We start from the raw sequence: 14,016 nt of genomic DNA, 5'->3' as shown, positions 1-14,016 counted from the left end.
AGGATCCTAAAGTTTTGCCCCCATGTGCGTCTCTGGACATGTTTTGCTGTCTGAGTGTTAACGTGTGTGTGTGTGTGTGTGTGTGTGTGTGTGTGTGTGTGTGTTCTTGCCCTTGGTGCTGAGGGAGGTTTCCGTGAGATTCTACCTTGGAAGCCATGGCTGTGAGGCAGTCCGGTGCTTTCTTGGTCATAACCAGTGTCAGCAGAGAGGGGAGGGTCTTTGACAGTGGGATGGTGTACTGACAGGGCCTCGTCCTCATGGGACTAGGAAGCAGCCTCCACCCGCCTCTCCACATCCCCTAGGCTGTACCCTCGTCCTCTGTTCCTCATGTTCCTGGCCCAAAACTTGGCTGCTGACGGCCGGGGGCCATAACTCCAGATGGGTCAGCTCTCATGCCTCCGTGCCTTTGCACCTGCAGGTTCCTCTGCCCGGAACACCCTTCCCCTTTTTCCTCATCTGGCTAAATTCTGCCCATCCTTCAGAAAGGTCACCTCCTGCAGGAAGCCCTCCTCCACTGCTCTGGGATGAGGAAGGAGTCCCTCTTCTGGGACCATGACCGTCTCACCCAGGACACGGGTCTCCCAGGCACACCCACACCCTATTAGACTCCCTTGTCTGTTGGTCCATCTCAGCCCCTAGAACTCCTTGAGAACAGATCGTATCTTTCATCCTGGGCTTTCCCGGCACAGCTCTTGGCAGACAGTGGGCTTGTGAAACGAGTGACTCTGGGGTGACAGCACTTCATATTTGCATCACACTTCCCGTTCACGGAGCACTTCACGTCTGTGATTCTCTGTTCATCCTCCGGCAGCCCAGTGTGCAGGAGAGGCGAATGCTGTCATTCCTGATCCTGCGGTTGGACTGGTTAACAACTAGCCACGTCTCCCGACCACCGAAGTCCCTGCTCTGCAGCCCAAGAGCAGTCCTTCCTTTTGGGCCGGGCCCACAGAGAGAAGAAGGCTGTGACCTGCAGCAAACAGGCTTTGGGGAGCTATGCCCTAAAGCCCCAAGCCACTGACACACTGGTTGCTAAAAGGTGCAGGTGTCAGCAGGGCGGGAGGAGGGACAGATCATATTTTGGAAAATGAAGGACGGAAGCAGCTCACGGATGGTCTGGGCTCCTGGCCCCTTTGAAATGTTCCTGGCTGGACTCCCATCCCTTCTCCACATTTGGGCCCGGGGACCCACTCTACTTTCCTGTGGGCAAATGTATTAGTAAGGATTCTGCAGAGAAACACAACCAAAAGGGTAATCTAATAAGGAATCGGCTCATGTGGTTATGGAGGCTGACAAGCTCAGAATCTGCGGGGTGGACTGGCAGGCTGGAGGCCCAGAAAGACAGACATTCCAGTTCAAGACTGAAGGCTGGGGGCACCTGGGTGGCGCAGTCGGTTAAGCGTCCGACTTCAGCCAGGTCACGATCTCGCGGTCCGTGAGTTCGAGCCCCGCGTCGGGCTCTGGGCTGATGGCTCAGAGCCTGGAGCCTGTTTCCGATTCTGTGTCTCCCTCTCTCTCTGCCCCTCCCCCGTTCATGCTCTGTCTCTCTCTGTCCCAAAAATAAATAAACGTTGAAAAAAAAAATTAAAAAAAAAAAAAAAAGACTGAAGGCTGTCTGCTGGAGAAATTTGTCTTACTTGGTGATGGTTGGTCGTTTTTTTGTTTGTTTGTTTTTTCCGCAATTCAGGCCTTCAACTGATTAGACGAGGCCCACCCACATTATAGAGGGCAGTCTGTTTTACTCCAAGTCCACTTAATCAAATGTTAACCTCATCCAAAAACACCCTCTCAGAACGCCCTTCCCCTCCCTGCATAAGGTGTGACCAACTACCCGGACACCTTGGCCCAGCCCGGTTAACACACGAAATTAAAAATCACAGCGAAGGGTGGCTGGGGTCCTTGGGGGTGCAGGGAAGGGGAGGGCACACTGCTGAGGCTAAACACCTTTCCAACTGTCCCAGCCCCCTTTCGAACGAAAGAGGAGTCAAATGGGAGGATGGATGGATCGATAAGGTAGATGGGGAAACATAGATCCGGCCGGGCTCCGCCGCGGGAACTCTGCCTTCGCACCTCCAGGCCTCTCGTGTTCGCGCGCAGTGAACTCAGGCTGCTGGAGGAGTTCTACCCCACATCCTGCCCTGACATCTCTCTCGCGAGAGACGGTAAAAGAGCTGGGAGTGTGGACGAGTACACGGATATCTGGTGAGAAAGATGTGTTTCTGACACCGGGTACTTTTCTATCTCTTTGTTGGGATCCCAGTGTTTCCTTGTCTACATCTCCGAGCCAAGGAGCTGCCCCAGGGTATCTCAGGACCCCAAGGATCTTGCTTGGGCTCTCGGAACCTGCAAGGAGTCGGAGTTCACTTTGCACAGAACGTCCCCACCGTCTCTGCTACAGAACTTACACCGCTCTGTGTGTGCGAGGATTTTAGGGAACATTCCTGTCGTCCCTTCCACCTAAACAAATGGAGCCAGAGGAAGAGGATCTGCCAGAAGTCCTGGGCCTCCCTCTGGCCCTATTGCCTGGACGATTTACTCCCATTTTTCCTAAGGCTCGGGAGCATCACCCCAGGGAAATGCTGTGTCCCATTCCCCCTCACGGTCAGTTCACTCGTGGTTAGAACATTGGCTATCCGTATTTTCAGGCTTTAAAATCTTTTCCCTGCCAGGGTGGGGTTTATTAATGAGTACTGGTCAAACATTACGGCATTTACCAGAACTCTGTGGGTTCACAACACAGAACAGAACAACCGTTCTCTTGAACACAGATTGTCTAGGCCTTTTGAGGTTCGTCTCTGTGCGTAGACCAAACTGCCACCAGGTAGCTGGGCTTGAATCGCGTAGTTCCCCGAAGGCATCAGTGATAAGCTGGGCTTAGTTCCCCCGAGGCATTAGTGATTGAAGTGTGCTTCAGATATCAGTGGCACTGGTATTCTTTCAATAAATGAAAATAAGGCTTTTTATTAAAATAGCCAAGAACAAAGAATTAAAAATGTTATTTTTAAATAAGATATGCAGTTGGGGTTAAAGCCAGAGAAATGCCAGCACCTAGGCGTAAACCGGTGTCTTCGTTACCCGTGCTGGGGTCCTTTATTTAGTGTAAGCCTGGTCCTCCTTAGGCTTCTGGAGAATTCACGGACTCTGAGTCTTTTAACTTTCTTAGCTGTGTGCCAAATCTGATCGGATTTGTCAAGGGTCCTGGTCTGCGGCTTTTCTCCAGCCTTGATCTCCAGTGTTCAATTAAGGACCTCTCTTGACCCCCTTATAACGTCTCGGAAGAGGCCTTCGGTTTCTTCTGTTTTTGTCTTTGTCTTTGTCCTAGCCCTGTTTCCTTGTAGTCTGCAGAGAGAAGGAGAGAGAGTAAATTATAGTGAGGTGCGATGTTTCTAGAATGTTCAAAACTTGTGACCGCCTTTTTCTGAATCAGCAGGAAGAGTCTCCTTACCTGAATTCCTTCCTCAGTGTCAGCTATTTGCTGAGTTATCTCTAATCTCCATTGAAAGGTCCCTTGGCGACCAGGTCCCTGACAAGGTTAGATTGTAAACTGACCCCTGATGTCATTGGACTCTGCAGAGCCTGCTCTTTTGTGGGTACAAAGCAGGCCATCCCGGAACATGGCTTTCAAAGTACTTTTTAAGCCGAAGGTGACACAGAGCAAAAAGGGACGTCTACCCGAGCATCCCCGTGTGCTCAGCACGATCCCGGGGAAGTGCAAGCAGAAAACTGCTGGAAGAGCTTTCGGTCATTTTTCAGCCTGACCCAGGGTGTCAGACGCACGGCACCACGGCCCAGAGGTCGCAGCTCGTTGAGTTTGACTCAGTGAGGCAACCCGCCCTGGGTTCAGTCCACCTGTCAGTGGAGCCATTTCCGGCTGCAGATCTCCTCCTGTCTGCGCTGGTTTCTATCTCCTCCCGGTCGCGGTCACGAGTGCTCTCAGTCCTGGTGAAGGACGCGAGAGCCCTGAGGCAAGCCGGCTGGAGTTCGGCAAAGCCACAAAGCCGAGCTGTCCAACAGCCCACGTGGTGAGGAAGATCAGGAGGTCAGGAAGGACCACTGCCGGGCCTTGCTGCCCCTCGGCTGGAGTCACTAGGGGGTGGGCCTCAGCCTGTTTAATCCCAGGTGTTCGGGAAAGCTTGGAGAAGACGTGGGCGTGAACACAGCTTTCCCTCTTAGAAAAGCCGCACCAAGTTGATTAATAAAGTTCCTCAGTGCCATTCCTATCTAAAGGGTGCAAATTACGCTCAGCCCTGGAACCACAATTGCACTGAGGGGTGGCGTGAAAACGGCTGGTGGGAGGTGTGTAGATAGGAATCGTTAACGTTTATTGAGGGCTTGCTGAGAACCAGGCTGTCTGTGAAAGCTTTACTTCATTATCTTATTTATGAAGATGCGCAATGCTCTCCACAGAGGAGGAAGTTCTCATCTTGTTTGGGAACAAGCAGGAGAGAGAAGAATTCAACTGGGGGCAGGTCTTGATGGCAAGAGAGCCGTTCTAGCCAGATAACTTCCTCCCCGCCCAGTGCAGGTCACCGGGGAGGAAAGATCCTACCCTCCCAGGTACCCCGACCCCTACCGCTGCCAGGGCGAGCAGATCCGGCTCCCCGCCAGGCTGCCGGGGCTTCAGGAAGGACGGCTCCCCGAGCAAGGTGCTATGGGCTTACTGGCACATTATCTTGCTTTATCCTCACTGTGATCCTCTAAGGGAGGATGGTACTTTTGCCCCCATTTTACAGACACGGACACTGAGGCAGAGAGGGGATGAGAGTTTGTCCACGATCCTACAGCCAGAGGCTGAGAGAGCTGCGTTCTCCCGTGTTCAGCCTCCGTCCTCCCCCGCTATGGTAATCTGCCAATATCGTGACTCAGCCTGCGAGGTTTTACCCTTTGGTTTCACAGCGGGGTGACTGGCACCACTGAGAATCTCAGGCAGGGCTGAGAGGGTCTGAAGAATTGTGGAAAGGTGTCTTACATTGCAAAACTGATCGATAAGCAGACGAAAAACAGAACACAAGCGATTCTCCGTAGATTGTGTTAGTTGGCCAGACCTGCCGTAACATATCCCCACGGACCGGCTGGCTTAAATAACAGAAGTTTATATTCTCACAGTTCTGGAGGCTGGGAATCTAAGACCAAGGTGCCAGCAGGGTAAATGTCTGGTGAGAAGTGCAGATGGCCGCCTTCTCACTGTGTCCTCACGTGGCTTTTTCTGTGTGTGAACATGCCTGGTGTCTCTTCTCATAAGGACACCCGTCCTATTGGATTAGGGCCCCACCCTTATGACCGTATTTAACTTTACCTTCTTAAAGGCCTTCTCTCCATATACAGTCACATCTGGGGTTGGGGCTCCAATATAGGAATTTTAAAACATATTTTTTAATGTTTATTTACATTTGAGAGAGAGACAGAGACAGAGCACGAGTGGGGGAGGGACAGAGAGAGAGGGAGACAGAATCTGAAGCAGACTCCAGGCTCTGAGCTGTCAGCACAGAGCCTGACGTGGGACTCAAAGTCATGAAGCGTGAGATCATGACCTGAGCTGAAGGGCGACACCTAACCTACTGAGCCACCCAGGCGCCCCTGTATGGGAGTTTTGAGGGGACGCGATGTAGTCTAACCATAGATGATTCAAAGCTCTGCGTCCCTCCTCCAGCAGCCCCACTGCATGGGGCAGTCAGCTGAGTCCCCAGTGTCCTCTCCTCTGCAAGACTAGGCAGCTGGAGACTGCTCCTTGTAATCCACAACCGTGAAAAACCACTGCTTCCACCGAGGATTTTTACAGACTCTTGCAGCTTTATAAAAGCCAATATTTACATGTAATTTTTTGACTTCAGCGAAAGCTTTTACTTCATCATCTCAACAGAGGGGCTGAAGCCACAGCCCATCTGGTCAAAGTTTTTATCAGTATTATTTTTATTTTATGTTTATTTTTGTTTTTATTTCTCATAGCTGTCTAAGGTTTTAGAGGGCTATTTTCTTCCCATAGACAAACTTGATTTCTTTTACCCTATCCCTGGAATAGCTTTACCAATGAAAGAGATGGCTTTGCCAAAAGCTATGATGCATACCTTGGTAAACTAGCTCAATAAAGAAAGAGAGAAAGAAGGAAAGAAAGAGGGAGGAAAGAAAAAAGGAAGGAAGAAAGAATGGAGGAAGGGAGGAAGGGAGGGAGGAAGGAAGAAGGAGGAAGGGAAAGGAAGGAAAGGAAAGGAGGGAAGGAAGGAAAGAAGGAAGGAAGGAAGGAAAGCAGGCAGGGAAAGGAAGGAAAAGAAAGGAGGGAAGGAGGAAGAAGGAAGGAGGAAGGAAGGTAGGAAGGAAGGAAGGAAGGAAGGAAGGAAAGAAGAAGAAAGAAGGGAGAAGGCAGGCAGGCTCTGATTTGTAGAGTTTGTCCCCTTCTCCCCGGCTCTGCCCCTGCTGCTGTATCAGGCCAGGCTTGGTCAGGAGCAGGAGGAGGCAAAGGGCCCCTCAATCCCCCCTCCTCCACCCCACGTGTATTCTCTTCGTCTCCCTTCCTCTGTATTCTGTTCTCCAGATTATTCCTGCGTCCTGAGTGAGCTGGCTGAAGTGGGCATGATGCTACTAATAAGCTGATCTGAGGGAAGAGTTTAGCTCATTGGACCTTTGGGAAAGACCTTGGCTGGCACTTTGCTTCATAGGATAACAAGCTTCAGTGAAACTCACAGCGGCTCGAGCCTACACCACTGCCGTACTCTTGTTCTATATGCTGAAGTTATCAAGAATCGCTTCTGTAAGTGAAATCCTCCTTTCCTCTGGCAATAGAAAGGCTAAATTGGACATGGTATCCTTGGGGCCTCTTCTCCTTTCTAGAGCTTCTCTGAGCTTGGGGGAGGGTGGGCACAGATAACTTCACACATCCGCTTACCCTTGGGGTCCCTGGCCAGTATCCCCGGTAACGTGTCATGGCATTGGAAACATCAATAATTAATGAGCCTTCCTCTTATACTCCTGTGGTCTCTGTTTACCCATTGGCCTATTTTGAGGAATCGGTGAAAATTAAAATAATTACAATCGAACGTCTATTATGTGCCAAATCCTGTGCTAGGCGTTTTATAAATACCATTTCCCAACCTGATCGCATCACGAGATTGGAATCATAAACTACTATTTTATAGATGAAAAGGCTGAGACCCAGAGAAGTTATGGATTCGTTCAAGGTCAGTGAGTGTTAAGATTCGAGCCAAGTCTCTTAAACTCAAAAGCTCACATTTTCCCACTACGTTCCCGTGTAATACAAAACGTCGCGTCGGTCAGCATAAAATTAGGTCGTGCTATAGTAACAAGCAACCCTAAAATCTTCGTGGCTTATATCAACCAAGTTTTACGTTATCCTCCCATGTGATGTGTCATTCGTGTGCATCACAGTTGGCTGGGGACTCTGCTCTGTAGTCCCCCAGGAGTCAGCTGATGATGGAACAGCCCCTGGTTTGTTGCCAGCCCCTACGGTAGAGGAAGGGGAGACTCTGGAGGGTCTAAAGCTGGCAGTCCAGGTCGGCGGCATTGAATTGACGCACATTGCTTGTACTTGCAAGTCACTGGGCCGAATATTACGTGAATATTCCAAACCGCAAAGTGCAAGTCCCACCGGCCAGCCAAGAACAGAAAGTACACGGCGGGTAGCACTGAAACCTGCCATGAGTATCTGACACAGGACTTTGCACCTACGGCTCAATAAACATGATTTCACACACCCCTTTCCCCTTCTCCAACTCTGAAACGGATTATGGTGAAATAGTTGTTGGATCAAGAGATAGGCGTAATGAGCAGGCCTCTCATTTTGCACTCTGTTCAGCGCTTTCTTTCTCCATTGGCTTGCAGCTGGATCATAGGATACTGACGGCCGTCCCCAACCGGATCAGATTGTTCCGGGGCCTGGGTCTCCAAAGCTTGCCGTCTAACTACGTCTCAGAGGTTTCTATCAGTCATCCTCAAATGCCACGTTGCAGGTGACGGATGATACTCACGTGTGCAACACACGAAAACCTCCCATGGGCATCTCTGATTGGCTCAGGACCACAGGCAATCCCCGGCTGGAAGCTAGAGGTCCAACCCTTCTCCTTCCCTATGGGGTAGGATATCAGAATGCAAGTGAGTGATAGAGATTGTCACAGGCATACATTGAATCTGTCCTAATTGATAAAACACTCATCAGTCATTTCAAAACCTCGGTAGTTCGTTAGCAACAGCAAATTGCCTGTGACACACCTTATAACTGCTCCAGACATGCAGCCTGTCAGGACACCCCCCGCGGAGGACCCGCTGGTCAAGCTGATGCCAGGGCAACCAGTTGTGAAATGAAAAATTGTGTCAATTAACTAGTTGTTTTATCGACACTGTGCCAAAGAATTGATTGGAGAGGACGTTTTGTCCACACCAACTGAATTGGCTGGTGTTCTTGGCATTGTGTATACCCAGCCAGGATTAAGAATGTGAGCATGATACCAAATCACAGAATGTTAGACTGGAAGGAATCTCCAGAGACATTTTTCATACATTCCCTTCATGTTACAGACGAGGAAACGAAGGAACAGCCAGGTCGGAAGACTTGCTGAGGGACACGCAGCCCAATTGTTGACTATTGTTTTAGAAAAGAGGCACGGGCGGGCACATCTTCACCCACAGCATTTTTCACATTTTCTGTAGCTATTTCAGAATCAAGATGCTCAGCTGAATGGTATTGCATACTTTCTAAAAGTAGACAAGAATTTGAGAAACACCCCATGGTGCAATTGTTCGTTGCTTAAACTTGCTGCTGACTCATCTGCCTTACACCACTTCTCTACCGACATCGGTCATGGCATCCGTCACCGACACTGGCTCTTTTGCTCAGCTGGTGCCATCCTCTCAGGCTGGGCTGGGAAACAGGATGTAGTGACGTCACCTCCGCCCATCCTCATTGGCCGGTGGACCAGGGCTCAGAGGTGAGGTCTCCCCTGGGGACCTCCTTGGCATAAAGGTATCCTCCAGCCTGAAGTAAGCTACCTGTTGCCCATGAGGGCAGGCTGTTTAGGGCCAATAGACTCTGTGGAACCGGAAAGCCAAGGGCTTCAGACTTCATATTTTTGAAGGAGGATAAATACAGTACTGCCCCCCCGCAACAAACACCTCGTGCTGGCCATACTTAAAGCATTAAGGGGGCAAAAAAACTCCCATTCAAAAATAGTCCTCGGATCAAGGCCCTCCATACTTCCTCGGAATTGTGAACTGAAACTTTTCGCTCACTTTGGGTTCCTTCCTCTTCAAATACCTCTAGTGTGAGACAGGTGATTTTGTGGAGGTCCCTTCAATCTATCCTCCTCTTCCCAAGTTTATTTCAGGGGCTTTGAAGGCTCCCTGCTTCAGGGCCCAGGAGGGAAGGCAGCCCAGACCATTTCTGCATGGCCCTGGGCTTGAGGGTCAGGGCCAGTGGCCATGATCTAGGCTGTCCATCGTCACTGTCCAGGCTAGGATTTTGGCAGCTCTCCCAACCCTATACGGCCAGACGCAGGAGGCAGCCCTTGGCACGGACAGAGAGCTCTTCGGCTCAGGGCCAAAAAGTCAGCCCTTTCCCCCAGATGGAGCACGCGGGAACTGTCCCTCCCCTGCACAGCACACCTCTTTCCCTGTTTACATGGCTTAGGAAGTATTTGGAGGTTGGCGGGGGGGGGGGGGGGGGGGGCAGGAAAGACAGAACGGCAGCTTGACGTCCTGGGACAAGTCTTTCCCTAACCCATACCAAATGAGACAGGGAGAGTGGAAGGGACCCGGGGCATGAGAGTAGATTCCAGGTTATACCGGGTACCTTTCTCCTGGTTTTATGCATTCGTTGAGCAGACATTGTGAAAGACTTACGCTGCCCAGTCCGTCTTCCTGTTGGCTTTGGTACAAATCTACACACACAGATACAGACACAGACTCACACACACGAACGAACACACACACCGCTTCACCTTACGGTGCCCATGCCAGTCATCTCTTCTTGGCCACTGGGTTCAGATTCGGGAAAACCCCAGTGGTAGGAGAATTTGTGTCTGAAGAACCGAAGCCTTGAAGAGAAAGTAAAGTTGGGAGAAAAGTCAGAAATGAACTTGAGAAAATCTTTATAATTGCTTTTACATTCAGGAAAGACTACAACCCAGGAGCGCACTGAATAAGGAACGCGTTAGGATGTATCATACCCACGTTGATGGCAGCGTGAACTGGTCCAGCCAAGCTTGTGAGCAATTTGGCAACGTGTCTATAACTGGGAATGCCTTCTCCCAAGGGCGAGCAGCACCACTTCCAGGGACATACTCTAGAAAAACAAGTTCAAGGATACTCACTGCAGAATCACTTGGGACAGTGAAAAATTAGAAATAACTTCAGTTGGGGCGCCTGTCTAGCTCAGTCGGAAGAGCAGGTGACTCTTGATCTCAGGGTCATAAGTTCGAGCCCCACGTTGGGTGTAGAGATAAAGAAAGAAAGAAAGAAAGAAAGAAAGAGAGAGAGAGAAAGAAAGAAAGAAAGAAAAAGAGAAAGAAAGGAAAGAAAGAAAGGAAGGAAGAAAGAAAGAAAGAAAGAGAAAGAAGGAAGAAAGAAAGAAAGAAAGAGAAAGAAAGAAAGAAAGAAAGAAAGAAAGAAAGAACTTCAATGTCCAATGGTTGATGGATGAATTGTGGTCTCTTTATACAGTTTATTGTTATTCATGAGTTAAAATGCATGAGTTGGATTTCCTGCAGCCACATGAGCAGACCTTAGAAGCATCATGTTAGGCGATAAAAAAGTGAGTTCCAGAGTGATAGGTTCAGTGTGATACCACTTATGGAAATTAAGAAGCACTCCAAACCTTGCTAGGTGTCATGTATGAGTAATTCATATGTGATAAAGTATGAACATATGTACGAGAAGAATATCCATCAATTTTAGGATAGCTCCTGCATCTTTGGAGGAAGGAAAAGGGAGACAAAGGGGACTGTACCATGTTCGTAAGGTTGTATTTTTTTTTTTTTTTTTAAAGAAGCCGACATGAACGTGGCCCTAAGTTCACATTTGCTATTTCTGGTGGTGGGTGCAAGGCTTTTGTTATACTACTCCTTATACTTTTCTGTATGTTTGAAATATTTCAAAATTGGAAAAAGGAAAGAAATTTCCCATGGCATTTTGCACACATTTACATGAGCAGTAGCGGATATGGTGCTGTGATTTTCCATTTTCTGTGTCAGAATTTCCCTTCTTTGTATCTCCAACAGACTGCTTGTAAATGTCTTCTTAGTTGCAGAAATATCATCCGGAGGGGCATTTTTCCAGCCAATTATTCCATGCTCTCCTGATCTCGTGACTCAGAGCAATCGATTAGTTGGTCTCCCTCATCCAGATATCTGGAAAAACCAGAGCATTCAAAGTAGGCTTCCCCCAGACCTCCCCAGCACCTCTTCCCGGCGCGGGGGCTGGAGGGCTCACCTCTGTCCCGGAGGGCCTCCTGCCAAATGTCAGCTGCCCTTTTGCCCGGAGGGAAGGCCCAGTGTCTGGTTTACTTTCTTCTTTCTTTACCTACCCCCAAAGTTTCCCTTGCAAAACCTTACTCCTTGGCTACTTTGATATCTCCAGCCTTTTTTATTCCCAACCTCTAGATTCCTCCAGTCTCTCTCATGATCCCACCAGCGCTAACCATTGGCACCGGGGCCTGAGAATGTACATTTCTTTTTTTTTTTTTTTATGTTTATTTATTTATTTTTGAGAGAGAAAGAGAGAACAGGGGAGGGGCAGAGAGAGAGAGAGAGGGAGACAGAATCCCAAGCAGGCTCCACACTGTCCGCGTAGAGCCTGACGCGGGCCTCAAACCCACACACCGTGAGGTCCTGACCTGAGCTGAAATCAAGTCAGATACCCAACTGACTGAGCCACCCAGGTGCCCAGAAAATGTGCATTTCTAATAAGATCCCAGGTAATGCTGAAGCTCCTGGTACCGGGACCACACTTCTAGACCTGCTGTCCTACAAGGCTGAGCACAGGAGTATGGGGTTTGGGAAGGGATTCCTGCATTGTGCGAACTGTGCAACCTTGACCTTAAAAATCCCACTTCCTTCAAAGGAGTCCAGAAGATTTCCTGCTCTAAGAGCAAACGTGGCTTTACATCCTGGGGACGGGCACGGGCTACGCTGTAGGTACGACAAGCCCAGGGTCCATCCTGAGGTGCTGTACTGGCCTGGATGTTCTGTCCCTATTCTGAAAGCCCCCTGCCCACCAACCACTAACCGTGCTGCTTCCAGCTCATGCAACGATCTGCTCCCCCTTCCCAGCCCCGAACCCTGCAGCTAAGGAGCATAGCCAGCAGGAGGAGTACCCACTACCCGTAGGGGCTCTCAAAGGGAAGAACCATGTCTGAGGGTATCCTTGGCAGAACAAGGCCTAGCTGCTGGGAAAGAAGAGACGGGGAAGGAGGAGTGGGAGAAGGAAAGGATAGAGTGGGAGGGTGGCGGAGAAGGGAGGGGCTGGTGGTCGGGCCTAGCAGCTTCCAGGGGACTAGGTCACACCCCAGATTGGGCAAAAATGAAAGCGCCAAGTGACAACTGTCCATGCCCCTGCTACTGACACAAGAGCTCCATTCTGGGAGCACGTTGGTCCTCCCGCTGCGACTACACAGGCCCCATCGGCATGAAGCCACCTCTGGGAAGAACAAAGGAGGCTCTGTAGGCCCCGTGGGATGCGCAAGCTCACGGTGGAGAAAGGCAGGATTAATGCACGGCCGTATTGCCATACACGCTCGGGATATTATCACGTTGGTATATCGGACTGTATGTCATTAGGATTCCAGGGTGCACTTGACATTTCTATTCAAATGGTATTTTGGAGAAACTTATAGGTTTTCATTACTAATAATTTCTCTGACTCCTTCCCAGAGCCTGGCGTTCACGCTCAGCCTGCCCCCACCCTCGGCCGGCACACCCTCCGGTGCCCTCAACGGCTCCCCCTCTCAAGGACCGCTGCTGGGCCCCCATCCTCGCCTGCCGGGGAGGTGGCCTGGGAGGGGAGGAGATGGCTGAGGGGACGAATCCAGCACTTTGTCTCATTTTACAGGTGCAGAAGTAGCAGCCCAGAGCAGGAAGTGGACCCGTGCAAGGTCACTCCGGCAGGGTGGCCCAGCGTGGATCAGAAGGATGCCTCACCGGGTGCTGCTGGGGGACACCAGCCACCTGGAGAGACTTCCCATGTCGTCGCGCGCTCTCCCCCTCTCTTCTGTTCCTTTCTTGACTTTCTTTTGCCCTTTCCAGGCCACTTCCCCCTCTCCTTCCTCCCTCTCCCAAAGGCTCAGCCTTTTAGCAGACTTACTCCTCCACCCCCACATCCTTGTTGACTTACTTCAACCCTCAGGCTTTCAGCACACCTCCCATCTGCTTGGGTGGGTTAGGTAGGGGGCACGCAACCATGGCTGGTTTCAGTCAAACAATGTATTGCCAGATGGACACATACGCACAAATGCAGAGGCGTCACAATGCACAGGCAGCAAGCCGGTGCCTCCCCAGAGCTGACACTCCTAGGCTCAGTCGGGGGCCTGCCTTTCTAGGGCGGTGACCACTCCTTGTGGCCACTCTCTCTTCTCTCCACCATCCCTCTCAGCCGCTACAGCTCTCAGGACTGCTTCTCAAAGAAACTCTGGTTCTGTGGGAAAATCTGTAGACCTTGCCCTCCTAGAGCAGAGTCCAGCCCAGGGTCTCGCTGGTGGAGCGACCTAGAAGCGGAGCACTTTGGAGGCTGTGGGGTGCACTACCTCACTATGACCACACGATGCCACCCTTGAGCTGCACACACATTCCCCACCAGGCATGTTGGGGGGCAGGTGGCCAAGCCAGGCCCAGCCAGCAGCTGGGTGGGAATGGGAGGTCAGGGTAGCACCAGGGGAGGGAGTTTCACAGTCGCAGGCATTGGTCAGCCCTGCAGCCTTTGTCACCATCCTGCCTTCTCCCACTCACGTCTGGCTGCATCTAGGGGGGTCTCAGGTCCCCATACACCCAGCCTTTCTTCCTGAATCCCCACAGTGAACCCACA

The 14,016-nt window shown here is 50.6% G+C and overlaps 1 long non-coding RNA gene across 1 annotated transcript; it reads right to left on the bottom strand.

Moving 5' to 3' along the window:
* Positions 1 to 2,990: 2,990 nt before the first annotated feature.
* LOC123606817 lies at positions 2,991 to 10,426 on the bottom strand. Its single transcript, XR_006716510.1, has 4 exons — positions 10,170 to 10,426; positions 9,942 to 10,037; positions 7,977 to 8,074; positions 2,991 to 3,336 (listed from the first exon to the last, which is right to left on the bottom strand). It is a non-coding gene; the product is annotated as an uncharacterized LOC123606817 (long non-coding RNA).
* Between the last annotated feature and the right edge of the window lie 3,590 nt (positions 10,427 to 14,016).

The sequence above is a fragment of the Leopardus geoffroyi genome, chromosome A2, assembly GCF_018350155.1.
Source record: "Leopardus geoffroyi isolate Oge1 chromosome A2, O.geoffroyi_Oge1_pat1.0, whole genome shotgun sequence".
NCBI classification, from domain to species: domain Eukaryota; kingdom Metazoa; phylum Chordata; class Mammalia; order Carnivora; family Felidae; genus Leopardus; species Leopardus geoffroyi.
This window is presented reverse-complemented; position numbering and strand designations above follow the sequence as displayed.